At 35.7% G+C, this 8,888-nt stretch overlaps 1 long non-coding RNA gene across 1 annotated transcript; it reads left to right on the top strand.

The window, feature by feature from the left end:
- Positions 1-1,582: 1,582 nt before the first annotated feature.
- Positions 1,583-3,661, top strand: LOC148872563 (uncharacterized). Its single transcript, XR_016108041.1, has 3 exons — positions 1,583-1,814; positions 2,454-2,556; positions 3,323-3,661. It is a non-coding gene; the product is annotated as an uncharacterized LOC148872563 (long non-coding RNA).
- Positions 3,662-8,888: the final 5,227 nt, after the last annotated feature.

Consider the following 8,888-nt stretch of genomic DNA (forward strand, 5'->3'; position numbering starts at 1 on the left):
GAGATATATGGTGTTAAATCAAGTTGGTAGATCAGGGTTGGAATGTGTTTTGTTGGCAGAAGATATTAACTTCAATTTATTGCCAGCATACCACCATGCCTTGGGCAGGGAGCCAATGAACTATCACTTGAAGCTACCTTAACCCCAGTTTCACCCAAGTTACACCTCTTCTTAAAAGACATGCCCGTTTAGATTTTCAAAGTGGGCCCCAATGAACAACCTATAAGCTAGGTTTGGTGAAAAACTGTAAATAAAAGGTATAACTTGGGTTGATGCAAATTTGCATTTTATACTGCTTTGAGCTTAGGCGTTAGGCCTGGCCCACTCAAATTATCACAAGGACCCAATTCTAGCCCACCTAAGTTGCACTCCTGCCAGAAAGACAAAATCCAGTAACATGAAACTGTACCTTAGCTGAATCTTGAGCTAACCCTCCCAAATGGGCCCTATATTTCAGCTTGGTTTCCCTAGTAGCAAGTGAATTGTACCTGAACAGTGTTTTTTAATTTAAGGTAAATTGCTCAAACCTCCCCTTTTCTGGAGTGTTGCTGAAACCTCTACACAAGTTTATTAATTACAATCACCTCCCCTGAACTTACTATTAGGGCTGGTTTTTATGGGAGGAAAAAAATCAATACAAACTTTATGAACAATAAAAACAAAGAGAACTTAAAGTTGCAGCTTTACTTACTTTTGAGTGATTGATGTGAAGGGCAAATTTGGAAAATAAATCAATTTTAGAAAAAAAAAAGTTAGCAGGGTATTTATTCATATGAAAAAAAATTGAAAAATAAATGTTTTTGTCAAAATTACTTGTATGAGTATTTTAGATATTTTCATGCCTCTTTTTAGATAATTTTTCAAAGAATGGACTTACTTGCAACCATGTCATAAAGTTCAAGGGAGAATTGCACTTACCAAACTTCCGGAAAGATTTCAGCAATTTACCTTTAATTTATTTGGAATTAGTTATAAGCATTTCAACCTGCTTTTATTAACCAAATCTACTAGCCAAGTATCTCTTTGCAAGTTAGATTTGTCGTTAATTAAGGCAAGGAAGGTCTTTACTTTTAAATAAGGGAAAATTATTTAAACCTCCCTTGTGCTCTTGTGCTCTCTGACAAATGCTTAAATCTTCTCTTCATTTTGAGCTCTACAAAATCTTCAATTCATGTTTCAAATAAATATGCAAATGCACCATTGCCCTTATTTGTCTTAATCGAAAACACTTGGCAACTGTTTGACATCGATGCTGTTTTCTAGAGCAACGAATGCCACATCAGCACCTCGTCGGAAAAGTGGTGCTCTAGTAAATGGCCTTTTGTTTGGAAACATTTTTTTAATAAAAACGGTGCTCTAAGTCATGGCTCAGAAATCCGGAAGCCATGACTTGGTGCAATGCCAGATTTGGCGTTTCTTGAAGCTGCAGTTTGCTGCTGCCAACAGGGCGCTAAAATGGCAGTGACGTGGCATCCTATATGTTCTAATTTGAATTGATATGGTGCATCGCAATGCACCATATCAATAATGTTTCTTATCTGCTTTAAACGAATCCTAAACTCTCTTCTTCAATTTTTCAGCCGTTGGAGTTGGAGGTCTGGTGCAAGCAGTCACCGGAGATTTATCCGTGCAGCCAGTCAGTCGTTGGAGTTGGAGGTCGAGTGCAAGCAGTCACCGGAGGTTTATCCGCACAGCCAGTCACCGAAGTGCAAGCAGTCAGCCGTTGGAGTTGGAGGTCGAATGCAAGTAGTCACCGAGGTCACCTGTAGTCCCCTTTTTTCAGTCACCGTCTGTTCGTTCGTCGGAGATACCAGGTCTGTATTCTTCAAGCATTCTGATTTTTTTTTTTTTCTGTTCTTTTTTGTTTGGGTCGAATAGTGTGATGCTTGCTCTGTTTTGGTGGAGATACCAGTCTAAATTTTGAACTGAGGATGTGGAACTGTTAAAACCTTCATACCCCAACTCTTAAAACCTTCATACCCCAAATGCTCATCCAAATAGTGGGTCTGGTCTTTTCCCAGGTTAAAACCTGATTCAGATTCCTCTACATAAATCCCATGTGCATAGATAGGAAGGATACCTATTCTTCTCATCCTTCCATATACTCCTGATCAATTAAGCAATGGACCTTACCCAAGAAAGAAATGATGGCAGAGAAGAAGCAACAAATTAATGGTTTCATGACTTTGATTTCAATGCTAGTATTCGAATTAATTCAAGTTTGGGCGTTTAGTTTAGTTGGTTGCTTTTTACCTTCAGAAGGCAACAACCTGTTTGAGGGCTAGCTCTCTCCATCCTAACAGCTTACTTGAGTCAAAAGTCAAAACCCACTTATCTTCCTCTATAAAAGACTGAAATGTAATGAGAGAATGTCAAATAGAAGCTACCATAATTCATAAAGCTGGGTCTGAAAATAATACTGAAATTTAATTACCTGTTAATAAAAATTCAAGGTTTCATGGTCATCAGCTGGATTAGGATCGAAATGGGAAATGGCAAAGTAGCTGCACCAGTCAGAGATTCCATCCGACTTTGTTTTGTTGCTTTCGGAGAAAGGTGTGTAAGGTATCATTGCAGCCCAGAATTCTTATGGCACTGTCAACCTTATTAATCCATGCAACATCTATTAATTTTTGTTCATTTGTTTCTGCGAAATTGTGCTATTTTTAAATTATTACATTTTTTAAATATATATAAATATATTTATACTTATATATAAATATATATATTCTGCTTTTTCCATGCAATTTCATTCAATTTCCTGATTTTCATAATTTATTCTATATTTTTACATTTTTCTAGAATTTATATTTATATTTATATTTATGTTTATGTTTATATATATTTTATATAAATATAAATATATTTACATATATGCACATATTCTTTTTTTCATGCAATTCATTCAATTTTTCTGATTTTCATACTTTGTTCTATATGCTTACATTTGTCTAGAATTTATATTTATATTTATGTTTATGTTTATGCTTATGTTTATATAAATATAAATATATATTTATACTTATATATATATATATAGTCTGTTTTTTTCCATGCAATTCATTCAATTTTGCTGATTTTCATGCTTGGTTCTATATTTTTACATTTGTCTAGAATTTATATATATATATATATATATATATATATTCTGTTTTTCCATGCAATTTCATTCAATTTTTCTGATTTTCATACTTTGTTCTATATTTTTACATTTGTCTAGAATTTATGTTTATTTATATAAATATATATTTATATTAATGTATGAATTTTTTGGCTTTTTTCCATATAATTTTCAGATTTTTTTCCATTTTTCTCATAATAGGTATCAGTGCAGAAAACGTTTTCTGGAGCATTGGTACCAAACAGAAAAGTGGTTGTTGCTCCAGGAAATGTCCTACCTGGCATCAACAGTTCCAAACAAAAAAAAGGGAGAAAACGGTGCTGCAACTACAGCATCGATGCTAGACATATACTTGATGTAATGTTCTAAAATCTCATTTTTGTCCATGAGAAACTTTATTCAGATGAAGATTTACCAAATTGTCAACAAAAAGGTAATTCATTTTATTTTGATTGAGTTTCATTGAACAACAAAAGCCAAGTTGGAGTCCAACTTTCCTTCCCTATTAAAATTCCTCAAAATTTTTGGGGCTAATCACTTGTAAAACTCGGAATTTTGGAGGCTAACTAACCACTAATTAATAAAAATGCTAGACTCATAAGCATCGCATCCAAAAGACTGCCTGGGTTTTTCTTCTCAGGCATTGGCCTGTCTTTGTCTTGACTTTGGTTGGTCCCTGTTAATGATTTGAAACTGTCTTCTTCAGGTTTCACCCTCAATCAATCACCGAAGAAACCACTCCCCCTTCTAGGGTCCATTGTTTGCTTTGCCATCCTTTCTGTTAACTGGTCAATGAATTTGGCTTTCAATCCAAAATGGTCCAAAATATTCATTGGATTAGATTAAATCAGGTCTAAAATGGATAGTCTCTAAACCAGTCCAAAATGGTCCAAAATATTCATTAGACTAAATTAAACCAGGTCCATTTGTAATGAATAAACTTGTTAGAAACAATTAATAATTGTTTTAAACCTAAGACCAACTCCAAAAACAACCGTCATTAAAATAAGGACTCAAGACTTTTAAAATGACTATAGATAATTATTATTATTTAGTCTAATTGTGGTGCATTTCAAATATTTGCTGCATGTAAAATTATTATCATTTTTTTTAATTTAATATGGATGAAATCACTTTATTTCTTAAATAATAATTCAAAATTTCAATTTAAAGATGGCACATGGCTTATTTACTTTTCATAAGGTGTATTACCATTAAAGACTCCTAAGAACCCCATAATCAAGCAAAGTGAGCAAAATTTGACTCCTAAGAAAATTCTAAATGCGATTACATTTGACCCATAGTTAACAAAATTCTACATTTTTTCAATAAGACTGTTTGGACAAATTAGACCCTCTAAATTGATATTGTTCCTAAGACTCCAAAATAAAGTTAAGTTTCAAAAACTCAGAAAGTACCAAAATCATATTATATAAAAATTACAAAACTAGCTTCAATTGAAAAAGAATATGAAAAGAGATTCTCTGGCAAGAATATGAAAAAAGTTTATTTTTTCTTACAAGTTTGATTTTATTTTTCAATTGTAAGGTGATACGATGTTTTAAAAATCGATCCAAAACTGAATAGCTTTGAACATAAGTTTTTGGGTCAGTGGTTCAACCATCCAATCCAAAAGGATTAACCCACGACATCTTAAAAAATTAAAATAAAAAATTGCTCTGAAAACCATTGTCTGGGTTGAATAGGTTAACAGTTCGACATCCTGAATCAACAATTTCTCTGAAAACCATTTTCTGAAACCAATACTCTGCCCGGTTTCTGGGCCAAAAGGTCCAACCGTCTGGGTCAACACGGTTTTATTGAGGTGAAGATTTTAATTCTAGTACAGAATTGTATGTATCAATGACCTTGAAAATCGATATGTAAATGATACAATTGCCATATTTTGAACCAAGCTATAGCTTTTGATACACCTTTTTACATATTTCTCATCTTTATTTCCCAAGAAAAGGTTGTCTCTGGTGTGAATGGATGGAATAATTGTAGACTCGAGAAGGGGATAAGAAAACAAATACATTGGATAAAAGATAGAAGGAAAGAGACAGCGACCCATCATAGCCTTGACGGATAGCAATATAAATTAATTATTTTTATTATAAGATTATCACATGGAAAAGAATTTTTTTTTTTTTTCAGACCAAACGAACGGTAGAATAATTTGGACCCTTCATTATCCCATTTTCAAAGGATTGGAAGTTCGGAACCCATGAAATTAAATGAAATCAACTTGAATTATGGGCTTCACACCATCCTCACATCACATATGAGTCGCACATTTGGAACATCTTTTACGTTTGTGTATTATTTATGGGGAGATATACTCAATATATGGTAGGATGTACTGTGACGTTAGTTGGAGATGCACTCGGAAGAAAAAATTCAGATTCCTCTATGAGTAAGTGAGATCACCTGACCTTACCCCAGAGAGCCTATAGACATGAGTGTTTGATTCCACACCTCCACATTCTGAAGGATAGCAAGCGATCATTTTAGTTACTAGTGGGTCATTGGCTCTCGATTGATGGTTTGTAGTGAAAACAAAAAAAATGGTTTGTAGGGATAACAATTTTTCCCATTTCGCAGATCCCTATGGGACAATAATGGAGGAGAATTTTTATAATTTTACCCCTGATAGAAGGGTACAGAAGAGTATGCATTGCTCCGTGAGGTTCCCACCTAGTAATATATATTATGAATATGTTAGTATTTTTTAAAATATTTTTGAATATATTTTTTTATAAATTGTAACTATTTTATTCTAAAATCTAGAATGAAAAAGAATGGAAAATAAAATGAATTTGACATCATAAAACAATGCTACAATTATTCGTGCCTAGACAGGGAAGGGAAAACTTTGTCCCAGTTGGCAGGAACGGATGGAGATGGGGAGTGGCATCCCCACTCCACCCTGCCTTGCCCCGTTGCCATTCCAACTTTCCTAATGGTTTGAGACAGATAGAGTAAGACCCACAGGTGTGATCAGGGGCGGAGCCAAAAATTTTTTATGAGGGGACTCAAAACTTATGGATGGGCCATAGAGGGGGCAACCATCGGGTGAGAAATGGCTCCCCTAGGTCTCCCTCCGCCCGAATCGTCCTTCTCTTTCTTATATATATAGAGAGAGAAATTGCAACAAACCCAGTTTATAAGGAAAATTGCCCAAAAAACGTTCAATCAATGTGTGCTAACAATGATAGGTCGACATGTTTAACTCACTATCCAAGCAGATAAAGATTCAACCTGTAAAACCAATTTCTCACTTGGAAGCTCCATTAATTTTGCCTTAATCCAAAAGATACTACACAGTCTACACTACATCACCGCCCAACATTGTTTCATTCAAAACATTTAACATATCCAATCAGATCGAATAATTTGATTTTCCCTGAAATTCAGGACTCAAGCCGCACCCATGAGATCGACTAGTAGTGAGGATTCAGTGTTCGATGGATGGCCTAAATAAACCATTCCAGTATGTGGCAGGGAGTCTTTTTGTTTTTCTGTCATACATTCCTTTTAGTTAAATGGCAACATCAATCAGCAGGGTTGATGTGTGTGTGTGAGAGATAATTCATTTGTTGGGTCGAACCCCACGTACGTATACTTCTCCACTTTTCTATGGTCAAATTTAAACACAAAACTGAAATAGATTAAGATGTGGTTATGATTTATGAAATGGTTGGGTGGGTCAAATCTCACATTAATGCACAATGGAGACAACCATGAGCAGTGGATAACCATCGTTAGTCCTATTTCTCCAATTAATCAAATTCAATACATTGCTCTGAAAGAGAACAAAAACCTGCAAATTTTTATGAACAGAAAGGCAAGGGCAATCGAGTGTCTAGCCCAGAGACCAGGTGCAATCCAAGCCAAAAAACAGACTCAATGCTTAATATGTAAGATTATCAATAGATGAATACTGCATATGAGAGATTGAGAGGACCATTACTTAATGATGATGATATTGAGCAATTCTAGAGTTCCCAATACAGCATCAGAACCACTGTTGTCTCAGCCTCAAGATTCAACAAACATTCAACCCAAAGTAGAATTGAGCTAGGGGGAGAGAGAAGGATTACAGCACAGCCCATTTACACCTCAAAGATATTCTAGCCCCAGTACTTATCATACCAGCAACAGGGGAGATCACAAAAGAGAAGATTAACAAACAAACCAGTATTTACAAGTTAGAGACTTGGAGCTAGCTAGATAAGAAAACAAAGCACGTACCAACATTTTAGAGCTAAATCTCATAAAAATGCCCAATTTTTTTAAGGAAAATTATCTAATTAATAAACATGCCAATCCACCAACCCAAATCGCCAAACGAAGTAATCTGAACAAGAAATATAGGGGAGAAACCAAAACCCAAATCAGAGAAACAACCAAAGATCAAGTTTGGGAAATTTTAAACACTACCCACCATTAAATTTCATGAACCCATCTCTAATATCCTCTAAAAAACAGGGGAATAGAGAGATACAGCCAACAACCCATTCCAGAAACCTATCTCAAGGAAAGGAGAAAAACACGTCTGATCTCAATTTTGTGTTATTCTTTTAGAGGAACACATCCATTTACATAAACCGTATACAGAGACGTCTCAAATCTCATAGTTACAGTTTCCCATCCAACCAACACTCTCCACCCAGAAAACAAAAATGAAGAAAAAAAAATCCCAGAAAAAACTACTTGCCAAAAACAAAGAAGAAAAAAAAAAGAAAACTTAAAGATCTGATTTCTGAACCCAATAATCTACCTCCGAACTCCAGCGAAAGAAGCCATGACCCTGGAGCAGGCGAGCCTTAGCCGCGGATAAACCCTCCCCGTGTAAACAGATGTCTCCCGTAGAAACATCTCTATTGTCTCTACGAACAGATTCAAGCTCCGCAAAGGCGGTAGGTACAGTGTCAAAGGCACCGCCGAGAAGGCCACGGCGAAGAACAACTGCAGCATCTGATAGAACGACGAACCAAACCAGAGAGAGAGAGAGAGAGAAACAGAGAGAGAATCAGAGAAAGAAAGAAAGAAAGATGACTGACGACTTTGATTCAAGTTCACACTTCCGCGTTTTTTTATAAAGAAGACATCAATCCATCATCGCGTCGTACCGTTTGGTCGTGGGATGGATGCATTTTTCTTGTGGCTCTGTGGGGTTTTTATACGTATTTTTGGCTTCATACTGAATACGGTCTGAATCTGACTGGTAGATTTGGAGTCAGCTTCTTCGTTGGCTGTTAGGTAAGTCGGTTGAAATGGGGAGCCCTGGGAGGTTCTGGAAGTATTGCATTGACAAGTGCTTGAATTTGGAGAGAGGTGTTATCCATAAGATAAATTTGCAGCTCCCAATTAAGGTAGGGGGATTTTGTATTGGGTGTTTGGATAGGACACGTGGATGGCTCTGAGCTACTCTTAACTTGCCACGTGTCACTCGTTTTTAGGCCCATCATTTGCCATTAGATGAGAAGGTAGATAAAACTGGTCACTAGGCCCACTACTTGTAAAGTTTCCTTTTTCTATCTCACTGGGCTTCCTCTTTTGGGCCCTAAGTTATTTATTATAGGGCCCCAGACCAATCCAGGTGTTATGTCATTTCTTGAACGAAATGGAGTGGATGATATTGGATATCTGGCCCAGGCCCATTTCAATATATATATATATATATATATATATATATATATATATATATATACATATGATAGAGAGAGACTGGGTGCCCCCTTTGTTTGGAGGGCTGAAGTGC

This window comes from Nelumbo lutea, chromosome 2, assembly GCF_056320005.1.
Source record: "Nelumbo lutea isolate HS-2025 chromosome 2, American lotus-T2T, whole genome shotgun sequence".
Lineage (NCBI taxonomy): Eukaryota > Viridiplantae > Streptophyta > Magnoliopsida > Proteales > Nelumbonaceae > Nelumbo > Nelumbo lutea.